Source organism: Macaca nemestrina, chromosome 6 (assembly GCF_043159975.1).
Source record: "Macaca nemestrina isolate mMacNem1 chromosome 6, mMacNem.hap1, whole genome shotgun sequence".
Taxonomy (NCBI): Eukaryota; Metazoa; Chordata; class Mammalia; order Primates; family Cercopithecidae; genus Macaca; species Macaca nemestrina.
This window is the reverse complement of record NC_092130.1, coordinates 125926520-125939892: the sequence shown is the minus strand read 5'-3', so window position 1 is coordinate 125939892 and position 13373 is coordinate 125926520.

Here is a 13373-nt window from a genome sequence, read left to right as displayed (position 1 = left end):
CTAAGGAAATATCATCAAATAAAAACTACAAAGAAGTTTTCTGAGAAACTTCTTTCAGATGTGTAAATTCATTTCACAGAGTTACATCTTTCTATTCATGAAGCAGTTTCCTAACACTGTTTTCAGGTATCTGCAAAGAGATATTTCGGACTGTATTGAGATCTATTGTGAAAATGGAAATATTCTCAGATAAAAACGAGAAAGAAGCTTTCTGAGAAAGTGCATTGTGATGTGTGAATATATCTCACAGAGTTACACTTTTCTTTTCACTGGGCAGATTGCTAACACTGTATTCTTGGAATCTGCAATGGGATATTTCTTAGCGCAATGAAGGTTACGCTGAAAAAGGAAATATTCTCAGATAAAAATTTGAAAGAAGCATTCTGAGAAACTGCATTGTGATGTGTGAATTCATCACACAGCGTTACACTGTTCTTTTCATACAGCAGTTTGCTAGCTCTGTTTTCGTGGAACCTGAATTAGGATATATGGGAGAACACTGAAGTCTATGGGGACAAAGGAAATATCCTCAGATAAAAACCAAAAAAGAAGATTTCTGAGAGACTGCTTTGGATGTACGAATGCATCTCATAATGTTACACGACTCTTCATGGATCATTTTGCCAGCACTCTTTTTGGGGAATTTGCAAAGGGATATTTTGGATCGCATTGAAGCCTATGGTGACAAGGAAGTATCGTCAGAAAAAAACTGGAAGAAAGCCTCCTGAGAAACTGCTTTGTGTTATGTGAATACATCTCACAGAGTTCCAATGTAATTTTCATTGAGCAGTCTGCTAACACTGTTCTCTTGGAATCTGCAAAGGGATATTTTGCAGCGCATTGATGTTTGTGGAGACAAAGGAAATATCCCCAGAGAAAAATTTGAAAGAAGGTTTCCGATAAACTGCTTTCTGATGTGAGAATTCATCTCACAGAGTTACACTTTCCTTTTGTGGAGCAGTCTCTTACCACTATTTTGGGGGAATATGAGAAGGGATATTTTGGATCGCATTGAAGCTTATGCTGACAATGGAAATATCATCAAATAAAAACCAGAAAGAAGCTTTCTGAGAAACTTCCTTGTGAAGTGTGAATTCATCTCACAGAGTTATACCTGTCTCTTCATGAAGCACTTTGCTGACACCGTTTTTGTGGAATCTGCAAAGAGATATTTGGGAGCACATTGGGACATAGGGTAAAAAGGAAATATTCTCAGATAAACACTAGGAAGAAGCCTTCTGAGAAACTGCTTTCTTATGTGTGAATGCATCTCACAGAGTTACACTTTCTTTTCTTGGAATAGTCTGTTACCACTGTCTTTGGGGAATCTGAGAAGGGATATCTTGGACCGCATTGAAGCTTATGCTGACAAAGGAAATATCATCAAATGAAAACTACAAAGAAGTTTTCTGAGGAACTTCTTTCAGATGTGAGAATTCATTTCGCAGAGTTACATCTTTCTATTCATGAAGCAGTTTCCTAACATTGTTTTCATGGTATCGGCAAAGAGATATGTCGGACTGTATTGAGATCTATTCTGAAAAAGTAAATATCCTCAGATAAAAACTAGAAAGAAACTTTCTGAGAAACTGCCTTTTGATGTGTGAATGTGTCTTACAGAGTTACACTTTTCTTTTCATTGGGCAGATTGCTAACACTGTATTCTTGGAATCTGCAATGGGATATTTCTTAGGACAATTAAGTTTACAGTGACAAAGGAAATATCCTCAGATAAAAACAGGAAAGAAGCTTTCTGAGAAACTGCTTTGCAATGGGTTAATTCATCTCACAGAGTTACACCATTCTTTTCATTGAGCAGTCTGCTACCACTGATTTCCTTTAATCAGCTTCAGGATATTTGGGAGTGCATTGAAGCCTATGGTGACACGGAGATATCCTCAGATAAAAACTGGGAAGAAACTTTCTGAGAAACTACTTTTGGATGTGTGAATGTATCTCACAGAGTTACACGATTCTTTTCATGGGTCACCTTGTTAGCACTCTATTGGGGGAACCTGAGATGGGATATTTGGGATTGAATTGAAGCCTACGCTGACAAAGGCAATATTCTCAAATGAAAACTGCAAAGAAGTTTTCTGAGAAACTTCTTTCAGATGTGTGAATTCACCTCACAGAGTTACCCCTTTCAATTCATGAAACAGTTTGCTAACACCGTTTTTGTGGAATCTGCAAAGTGATATCTCGGAGGACATTGAAGCCTATGGCACAAAAGGAAATATCCTCAGATAAAAACTGGAAAGAAGCATTCTGAGAAACTGCATTGTGATGTGTGAATTCATCACACAGAGTTACACTGTTCTTTTCATACAGCAGTTTGCTAACTCTGTTTTCGTGGAAACTGAATTAGGATATTTGGGAGAACATTGAAGCCTATGGGGACAAAGGAAACATCCTCAGATAAAAACGAAAAAAGAAGATTTCTGAGAGACTGCTTTGGATGTGCGAATGCATCTCATAGTGTTACACGACTCTTTTCATGGATCATTTTGCCAGCACTCTTTTTGGGGAATTTGCAAAGGGATATTTTGGATCGCATTGAAGCCTATGGTGACAAGGAAATATCGTCAGATAAAAACTGGAAAGAAGCCTTCTGAGAAACTGCTTTGTGATATGCCAATACATCTCACAGAGTTCCAATGTAATTTTCATTGAGCAGTCTGCTAACACTGTTCTCTTGGAATCTGCAAAGGGATATTTTGCAGCATGTTGAAGTTTGTGGAGACAAAGAAAATATCCTCAGAGAGAAATTAGAAAGAAGGATTCAGAGAAACTGCTTTCTGATATGAGAATTCATCTCACAGAGTTACACTTTCCTTTTGTGGAGCAGTCTCTTACCGCTGTTTTTGGGGAAACGGAGAAGGAATATTTTGGATAGCATAGAAGCTTATGCTGACAAAGGAAATATTATCAAATAAAAACTAGAAAGAAGCTTTCTGAGAAACTTCCTTGTGATGTGTGAATTCATCTCACAGAATTATACCTATCTCTTCATGAAGCACTTTGCTAACACCGTTTTCATGGAATCTGCAAAGAGATATTTGGGAGCGCATTTGGACATACGGTGAAAAAGGAAGTATTCTCAGATAAACACTAGGAAGAAGCCTTCTGAAAAACTGCTTTCTGATGTGTGAATTCATCTCACAGAATTACACTTTCGTTTCTTGGAGTAATCTGTTACCACTGTGTTAGGGGAATATAAGAAGGGATATCTTGGATCGCATTGAAGCTTATGCTGACAAAGGAAATATCATCAAATAAAAACTAGAAAGAAGCTTTCTGAGAAACTTCCTTATGATGTGTGAATTCACGTCACAGATTTATACCTATGTCTTCATGAAGCACTTTGCTAACACTGAGTTCGTGGAATCTGCCAAGAGATATTTGGGAACCCTTTTGGACATACGGTGAGAAAGGAAAATATTCTCACCATACAGTGAGAAAGAAAATATTCTCACCATACGGTGAGAAAGGAAATATTCCCATCATACGGTGAGAAAGTTAAACACTAGGAAGAAGTCTTCTGAGAAACAGCTTTCTGATGTGTTAATTCATCTCACAGAGTTACACTTTCGTTTCTTGGAGTAATCTGTTACCACTGTGTTTGGGGAATCTGAGAAGGGATATTTTGGATCGCATTGAAGCCTACGCTGACAAAGGAATTATTATCAAATAAAAACTACAAAGAAGTTTTCTGAGAATCTTCTTTCAGATGTGTTAATTCATTTCACAGAGTTACATCTTTCTATTCATGAAGCAGTGCGCAAACACTGTTTTCTTCGTATCTGCAAAGAGATATTTCGGACTCTATTGAGATCTATTGTGAACAAGGAAATATCCTCAAATAAAAACTACAAAGAAGTTTTCTGAGAATCTTCTTTCAGATGTGTTAATTCATTTCACAGAGTTACATCTTTCTATTCATGAAGCAGTGTGCAAACACTGTTTTCTTCGTATCTGCAAAGAGATATTTCGGACTCTATTGAGATCTATTGTGAACAAGGAAATATCCTCAGATAAAAACTAGAAAGAAGCTTTCTGAGAACTGCATTGTGATGTGTGAATGTATCTCACAGAGTTACACTTTTCTTTTCATTGGGCAGATTGCTAACACTGTATCCTTGGAATCTGCAATGGGATATTTCTTAGTGCAATGAAGCTTACAGTGACAAAGGAAATATCCTCAGATAAAAACAGGAAAGAAGCTTTACGTGAAACTGCATTGTGACGTGTGAATGCGTCTCACAGAATTACACTTTTCTTTTGACTGTGCCATTTGCTAACTCTGTTTTCTTGGAATCTGCAATGGGATATTCCTTAGCACAATGAAGCTTACGGTGATGAAGGAAATATCCTCAGATAAAAACTGGAAATAAGCTTTCTGAGAAACTGCTTTGTGATGGGTTAATTCATCTCACAGAGTTACAGCGTTCTTTTCATTGAGCAGTCTGCTAACGCTGTTTTCCTGGATTCAGCTTTAAGATATTTGGGTGCGCATCGAAGCCTATGGTGACACAGAGATATCCTCAGGTAAAAACTGGGAAGAAACTTTCTGAGAAACTGCTTTGGATGTATGAATTCATCTCACAGAGTTACACGATTCTTTTCATGGGTCACCTTGTTAGCACTCGATTTAGGGAAACTGAGATGGGATATTTGGAATCGAATTGAAGCCTACACCGCCAACAAAGGTATTTTCCTCAAATAAAAACTGGAAAGAAGTATTCTGAGAAACTTCTTTCAGATGTGTGAATACAACTCACAGAGTTACACCTTTCAATTTATGAAGCCGTTTGTTAAAACTGTGATTGTGGAATCTGCAAAGTGACATCTCGGAGTGCATTGAGGACTATGATGAAAAAGGAAATATCCTGAAAGATAAACTTGAAAGAAGCATTCTGAGAAACTGCTTTGTGATGTGTAAGCTCATCACACAGAGTTACACTGTTCTTTTCATACAGCAGTTTGCCAATGCTGTTTTCGTGGAAACTGAATTAGGATATTTGGGAGAACATTGAAGCCTTTGAGGACAAAGGAAATATCCTCAGATAAAAACGAAAAAAGAAGATTTCTGAGAGATTGCTTTGGATGTGCGAATGTATCTCATAGTGTTACACGACTCTTTTCATGGATCATTTTGCTAGCACTCTTTTTGGGGAATTTGAAAAGGGATATTTTAATCGCATTGAAACCTATGGTGATAAGGAAATATCATCAGATAACAAATGGAAAGAAGTCTTCTGAGAAACTGCTTTGTGATATGCCAATACATCTCAGAGAGTTCCAATGTAATTTTCATTGAGCAGTCTGCTAACACTGTTCTCTTGGAATTTGTAAAGGGATATTTTGCAGGGCATTGAAGTTTGTGGAGACAAAGGAAATATCCTCAGAAAAAAATAGAAAGAAGGTTTCTGAGAAACTGCTTTCTGATGTGAGAATTCATCTCACAGAGCTTCACTTTCGTTTCATGGAGCAGTCTCTTACCGCTGTTCTTAGGGAATCTGAGAAGGGATATTTTGGATCGCATTGAAGCTTATGCTGACAAAGGAATTATCATCAAATAAAAACTAGAAAGAAACTTTCTGAGAAACTTCCTTGTGATGTGTGAATTCATCTCACAGATTTATACCTATGTCTTCATGAAGCACTTTGCTAACACTGTTTTCGTGGAATCTGCCAAGAGATATTTGGGAGCACATTTGGATATACGGTGAAAAAGGAAATATTCTCAGGTAATCACTTGGAAGAAGCCTTCTGAGAAACAGCTTTCTGTTGTGTGAATTCATCTCACAGAGTTACACTTTCGTTTCTTGCAGTAGTCATTACCACTGTGTTTGAGGAATCGGAGAAGGGATATCTTGGATGGCATTGAAGCCTACGCTGACAAAGGAACTATCATCAAATAAAAACTACAAAGAAGTTTACTGAGACACTTCTTTCAGATGTGTGAATTCATTTCACAGAGTTACATCTTTCTACTCACGAAGCAGTGTGCTAACACTGTTTCCTTCGTATCTGCAAAGAGATATTTCAGACTCTATTGAGATCTATTGTGAACAAGGAAATATCCTCAGATAAAAACTAGAAAGAAGTTTTCTGAGAAACTGCATTGTGAAGTGTGAATATATCTCACAGAGTTTCACTTTTCTTTTCATTGGGCAGATTGCTAACACTGTATTCTTGGAATCTGCAATGGGATATTTCTTAGGGCAATTAAGTTTACAGTGACAAAGGAAATATCCTTAGATAAAAACTGGAAAAAAGCTTCCCGAGAAACTGCATTGTGACATATGAATGCATCTCACAGAGTTACACTTTTCTTTTGAGTGAGCAGTTTGCTAAGTCTATTTTCTTGGAATCTGCAATGCGATATTCCTTAGCACAATGAAGCTTATGGTGACAAAGGAAATATCCTCAGATAAAAACTGGAAAGAAGCTTTCTGAGAAACTACTTTGCGATGTGTTAATTCATCTCACAGAGTTACAGCATTCTTTTCATTGAGCAGTCTGCTAATGCTGTTTTCCTGGAATCAGCTTTAGGATTTGGGAGTGCATTGAAGCCTTTGGTGACACGGAGATATCCTCAGATAAAAACTGGGAAGAAACTTTCTGAGAAACTGCTTTGGATGTGTGAATTCATCTCACAGAGTTACAAGATTCTTTTCATGGGTCACCTTGTTAGCACTCTATTTGGGGAACCTGAGATGGGATATTTGGGATCGAATTGAAGCCTACGCCGACAAAGGCATTATCCTCACATAAAAACTAGAAAGAAGTTTTCTGAGAAACTTCTTTCAGATGTGTGAGTTCACCTCACAGAATTACCCCTTTCAATTCATGAAGCAGTTTGCTAACTTCGTCTTTGTGGAATCTACAAAGTGACAACTCGGAGCACATTGAGGTCTAGGGTGAAAAGCGAAATATCCTCAGATAGAAACTTGAAAGAAGCATTCTGTGAAACTGCATTGTGATGTGTGAATTCATCACACAGAGTTACACTGTTCTTTTCATACAGTAGTTTGCTAATGCTGTTTTTGTGGAAACTGAATTAGGATATTTGGGAGAACATTGAAGCCTATGGGGACAAAGGAAATATCCTCAGATAAAAACCATAAAGGAAGATTTCTGAGAAATTGCTTTGGATGTGTGAATGCATCTCATAGTGTTACACGACTCTTTTCATGGATCTTTTTGCTGGCACTTTTTGGGGAATTTGCAAAGGGATATTTTGGATCGCATTGAAGCCTATGGTGACAAAGAAATATCATCAGATAACAACTGGAAAGAAGCCTTCTGAGAAACTGTTTTGTGATATGCCAATACATCTCACAGAGTTCCAATGCAATTTTCATTGAGCAGTCTGCTAACACTGTTTTCTTGGAATCCGTAACGGGATATTTTGCTGCACATTGAAGTTTGTGGAGACAAAGGAAATATCCTCAGAAAAAATTAGAAACAAGTTTTCTGAGAAACTGCTTTCTGGTGTGAGAATTTATCTCACAGAGTTACACTCTCCTTTCATGGAGCAGTCTCTTACCGCTGTTACTGGGGAATCTGAGAAGGGATATATTGGAACGCATTGATGCTTATGCTGACGAAGGAAATATCATCAAATAAAAACTACAAAGAAGTTTTCTGAGAAACTTCTTTCAGATGTGTGAATTCATTTCACAGAGTTAAACCTTCCTGTTCACGAGGCAGTTTCCTAACACTGATTTCGTGGTTTCTGCAAAGAGATATTTGGGACCGTATTGAGATCTATGGTGAAAAAGTAAATATCCTCAGATAAAAACTAGCAAGAAGCTTTCTGGGAAACTGCATTGTGATGTGTGAATATATCTCACAGAGTTACACTTTTCTTTTCATTGGGCAGATTGCTAACACTGTATCCTTGGAATCTGCAATGGGATATTTCTTAGCACAATGAAGCTTAGGCTGACAAAGGAAATATCATCAAATAAAAACTGCAAAGAAGTTTTCTGAGAAACTGCATTGTGACGTGTGAATTCATCTCACAAAGTTATATCTTTCTGTTCATGAAACAGTGAATAGAAAAATTAGTAAGAATGTTTCTGAGAAACTGCTTTCTGATGTGAGAATTCATCTCACAGAGTTACACTTTCCTTTCATGAAGCAGTGACTTACCGCTGTTTTTGGGGAATCTGAGAAGGGATATTTTGGATCGCGTTGAAGCTTATGCTGACAAAGGAAATATCATCAAATAAAAACTAGAAAGAAGCTTTCTGAGAAACTTCCTTGTGATGTGTGAATTCATCTCACAGAATTATACCTATCTCTTCATGAAGCACTTTGCTAACACCGTTTTCATGGAATCTGCAAAGAGATATTTGGGAGCGCATTGGGACATACGGTGAAAAAGGAAATATTCTCAGATAAACATTGGAAGAAGCCTTCTGAGAAACTGCTTTCGGATGTGTGAATTCATCTCACAGAGTTACACTTTCATTTCTTGGAGTAGTCTGTTACCAGTGTGTTTGAGGAATCTGAGAAGGGATATAAAAACCAGAAGGAAGCTTTCTGAGAAACTGCTTTGGGATGTTTGATTTCATCTCACAGTGGTACACAACTCTTTCATGGAGCAGTTTGTGAGCACTGTTTTTATGGAACATGAGAAGGGATATCTTTGGTCACTTTGAAGCATTTGGTGACAAAGGAAATATCCTCAGACAAAAAGCAGAAAGAAGGTTTCTGAGACACTGCTTTGTCATTTGTGAATTCGTCTCACAGTGTTACACAACTCTTTCCTGGAGCCATTTGCTAGCACTTTTTTTATGGAATCTGAGAAGGGATAATTTGGATATCTTTGAATCTTATGGTGACAGAGTAAACATCCTTAGACAAAAATCAGGAAGCAGCTTGCTGAGAAACTGCTTTGTGATGTGTGAATTCATCTCACAATGTTACACAACTGTTTAATGGGGCAGTTTGCTAGCACTGTTTTTATGGAATCTGAGAAGGGATATTTTCAATTGCTATGAAGCCTGTGGTGACAAAGGAAATATCCTCAGATAAAAACTAGAAAGAACCTTTCTGCGAAACTACTTTATGATGTGTGAATTCATCTCACAGTGTTACACAACTCTTTCATGGAGGAGTTTGTTGGCACTGTTTTTGTGGAATCACAAAAGTGATATTTTGGATAGCTTAGAATCCTATGGTGAGAAATGAAACATCCTCAGATGAAAATTGTACAGAAGCCTTCTCAGAAACTGCTTTGTGGTGTGTGAATTCATTGTACAGAGTTACACCATTGCTTTCCTTGTGAGGTTTGCTAACACTGTTGTTGTAGAATCTGCAATGAGATATAAGGGAGTGCCTTGAGACCTGTGTTTAACAAGGACATATCTTCTGATAAAAAGAATAAAGAAGCTTTCTGAGAAATTGTTTTGTGATGTGAGAATTCATCACAGAGTTACAATACTCTTTCAAGGCGCCATTTACTTGCACTGATTTTATGGAATCTGAGAAGTGATACTTTGGATCACTTTGAAGTCTATGTTGACAAAGGAAATGTCCTCAGGTTAAAACTAGAAAGAAGCTTTCTGAGAAACTGCTTTCTGATGTGTGAATTCATCTCACAGAGTTACACTAGTCTTTCACTGAGCTGTTTCCTGGCACTGTTTTTGTGGATCTGAGAATGGATATTTGGGATCGCTTTGAAGCCTATGGTGACAAAGGAAATATCCTCAGATAAAAACCAGAAAGAAGCTTTCTGAGAAACTGCTTTGTGATTTGTGCATTTATCTCACAGAGTTACATCGCTCTTTTGTGGAACCATTGGCTAGCACTGTTTAGTGGAATCGGAGAACTGATATTTTAAATCACTTTGAAACCTATGTTGACGAAGAAAATATCCTCAGACAAAAACCAGAAAGAAGCTTTCTGAGAAACTGCTTTGTGATGTGTGAATTCATCTCACAATGTTTTACAACTCTTTCATGGAGCAGTTTGTTAGCACTGTTTTTATGGAATCTGAGAAGGGATTTTTTTCGTTGCTTTGAAGCCTATGGTGACAAAGGGAATATCCTCAGATAAAATCTAGAAAATAGCTTTCTGAGAAACTGCATTGTGATGTGTGAATTCACCTCATAGAGTTACAGCACTCTTTCATGGAGTAGTTTGCTAGCACTATTTTTGTGGAATCTACAAAGGGATATTCGGGAGCACATTGAGGCCTATGGTGAAAAAGGTAATATCGTCAGATGAAAAAGATAAAGAAACATTCTGAGAAATTGCTTTATGATGTGTTAATTCCACTGTTTTTGTGGATCTGAGAATGGATATTTGGGATCGCTTTGAAGCCTATGGTGACAAAGGAAATATCCTCAGATAAAAACCAGAAAGAAGCTTTCTGAGAAACTGCTTTGTGATTTGTGAATTCATCTCACAGAGTTACTTGATGCTTTTCATGGAGCAGTTTGGTACCACTGTTTTTGGGAAATCTGAGAAAGAATATTTGGGATCACATTGAAGCTTATGGTGACAAAGGAAATATCCTCAGATGAAAACTGGAAAAAAGTTTTCTGAGAAACCACTTTGTGATGTGTGAATTCATCTCACAGATTTACACCTTTCTTTTTGTGGAGCAATTTGCTAACACTATTTTCGTGGAATCTGCAAAGGGATATTCACGAGCGCTATGAGGCCTGTGGTGAAAAAGGTAATATCCTCAGACAAAAACTAGAAAGAAGCTTTCTATGAAAATGCTTTCTGATCAGTGAATTCATCTCACAGATTTACACAATTCTTTCATGGAGTATTTTGTTAGCACTGTTTTTGGAGAATCTGAGAAGGGCTATTTTGGGTTGCATTGAAGCCTATGGTGAGAAAGGGAATATTGTCGGATAAAAACTAGACAGAAACTTTCTGAGAAACTGCTTTGTCATGTGTGTATTCATCTCCCAGAGTTGCATGATTCTTTTATTGGAGCAGGTTGCTAAAACTGTTTTTGTGGAATGTGCAAACAGATATTTGCTAGTGCATTGGGAAATATAGTGAAAAAGGAAATATTCTCAGATAAAAACTAGAAAGAAACTTTCTGAGAAACAGTTTTGTGATGTGAGAATTCCTCTCATAGAGTTATACCACACTTTTCATGAAGCAGTTTGGTAGCACTCTTTTTGGGGAATTTTAGAAGGGGTATTTTGAATTACATTGAAGCCTATGGTGTGAAAGGAAATATCCTCAGATTAAAACCAGAAAGAAGTTTTCTGAGAAACTACTTTGTGATGTGTGAACTCATCTCAGAGAGTTACACCATTCTTTTCATAGAGTAGTTTTATAATACTATATTCATGGAATCTGCTCTAGGATGTTTGGGAGCACATTGAAGCCCATGGTGACAAATTAAATACCCTCAGATTAAAACCGAAAATAAATTTTCTGTGAAACCACTTTGTAATGTGTCAATTTATCTCACAGAGTTACACTGTTCTTTTCATTGAGAAATTTGCTAACACTGTATTTGGAATCTGTAATGGATAATTCAGAGCACATTGAAGTTTATGGTGACAATGGAAATATTCTCAGACAAAAACTAGAGAGAAGCATTGTGATAAACTGCTTTGTGATGTGTTATTTCTGCTCACAGAGTTACACGGTGCTTTTCATGCATCAGTTTGCTAGCACTTGTTTTTGGGGAATCTGAGAAGGGATATTTTGGATCGCATTGAAGCCAATGCTGAGAAAGGAAATATCCTCAGACAAAACCGAAGAAGAAGCTTTCTGAGAAATGTCTTTGTGATGTGTGAATTTATCTCATAGAATTACACCCCTCTTTTCACGGAGCAGTTTGCTAACACTATTTTCATGGAATCTGCAATAGGATAGTCTGGAGTGCAATGAGGACTATAGTGAAAAAGGAAATATCCTCATGTTAAAATTCAAAAGAAACTTTCTGGGAAACTCCTTTGTGATGAGCTATTTCATCTCACAGAGGTACACAAACATTTTCATATATCAGATTGCAGCAGTGTTTTTGGAGTATCTGAGAAGGGATATTTTGGATCTCATTGAAGCCTATGGTGACAAAGGAAATAACTTCAGATAAAAAATATAAAGAATCATTGTAAGAATGTTCTTTGTGATGTGTGAATTCATCTCACAGACTTAAACCTTTCTTCTCATGGACCAGTTTGATAACACTGTTTTCATGGAATCTGCAGTAGGATATTTGGGAGTGCATTGAATCTGATGGAGACAAAGGAACTATCCTCAGATAAAAACTAAAAAGAAGGTTTCTGTGAAACAGTTTGTGATGTGTGAATTCACCTCACAGTGTTACAACGTTCTTTTCATTGAGAAGTTTGCTAAAACTTTTTTCATTTATTCTGCAATAGGATATTCGAGAGCGCATTGAGAAATAGGGTGAAAAAGTAAATATCCTCAGATAAAAACTAGAAAGAAGTTTTCTAAGAAACTGCGTTGTGATTTGTGAATTCATTGCACAGAGTTAAACCATTCTTTTCATGGAACAGTTTGGTAGTACTGTTTTTGGGCAATCTGAGAGGGGATATATTGGATAGCATTGAAGCCTGTGGTGACAAAGGAACTATCCTCAGATAAAATCTAGAAAGAAACTTTCTGAGAAACTTGTTTGTGATATGTGAATTCATCTTACAGAGTTTCAGCACTCTTTTCATTGAGCAGTTTGATAACACTGTTTTCGTGAAATCTCAATAGGATATTTCGGTGTGCATTGAAGCATATGATGACAAAGGAAATACCCTCAGACAAAAACCAAAAAGAAGCTTTCTGAGATACTACTTTGTGATGTGTGCATTCCTCTCACAGAGACACACCTCTGTCTTCATGGAGCAGTTTGGTAGCACTGTTTTTGGGGAATCTGAGAAGGAATATTTTCAATTGCATTGAAGCCTATGGTGACAAAGGAAATATCCTGAGACCAAAACTAGAACGAAGTTTTGTGAGAAACTTCTCTGTGATGTGTGAATTCATCTGACAGAGCTACACCTTTCATTTCATGGAGCAGTTTTCTAACTGTATTTGTGGAATCTGTAAAGAGATATTTGTGAGTGCATTGAGGCCTATAGTGAAATAGGAAATATCCTCAGATGAAAAAGATAAAGAAACATTCTGAGAAATTGCTTTATGATGTGTTAATTCCTCTCACAGGCTTACACGAGTCTTTTCATGGATCATTTGGTAGCACTGCTGTTGGGGAATCTGAGAAGGCATATTTTGGAATGCATTGAAGCGAGTGTTGACAAAGGAAATATCCTCAGAAAAAAAATGGAAAGAAACATTCTGAGAAAGTCTTTTGTGATGTGTGAATTCATCTCACAGAGTTACACCATTCTTTTCATAGATCAGTT